Below are 412 nucleotides of genomic sequence, written 5' to 3' on the forward strand. Positions count from 1 at the left end.
AGCTGTTTAATCAGATTAAAATTAATCATGATTAACTGTAATCGGATTGAATTCAATCGAATTAACTAATTGACTAAAAATTCAATCGATTAGTGCCAACACTGCTCCTAGGTTATTTTATGCTTAACATTTCTGTAAAACTTTTTAACCCTCTAACCGCCCAATCCGGTGTTTTCTTGATACGTTTTTTGTAAAGAAATTGTATCAAGATATTTATCAAATAAAAGCTCCCTTCACATTCTGTGCCAATATGTATAAAATAAAAACCTCTACGATTTCAATATGAGGGGAACTGATTTTAAATATAACTGCTATAACAATGCTTATCCAGCTCAACAATCCATCTTCTTTGACACACCACGCTCACGCACACCGGACTCTAGATCTTTCGTAAAAATGTTCTCTTGAATTC

At 32.8% G+C, this 412-nt stretch overlaps 1 protein-coding gene across 3 annotated transcripts in view; it reads right to left on the reverse strand.

Moving 5' to 3' along the window:
- Positions 1–412, reverse strand: part of LOC118743018 (myosin light chain kinase, smooth muscle-like) — a 23,528-nt gene that overhangs the window by 4,506 nt on the left and 18,610 nt on the right. The gene's annotated exons all lie outside the window — the stretch shown is intronic.

This window comes from Rhagoletis pomonella, unplaced genomic scaffold (assembly GCF_013731165.1).
Source record: "Rhagoletis pomonella isolate Grant_MI unplaced genomic scaffold, Rhpom_1.0 Rhpom_scaffold_00007, whole genome shotgun sequence".
NCBI classification, from domain to species: domain Eukaryota; kingdom Metazoa; phylum Arthropoda; class Insecta; order Diptera; family Tephritidae; genus Rhagoletis; species Rhagoletis pomonella.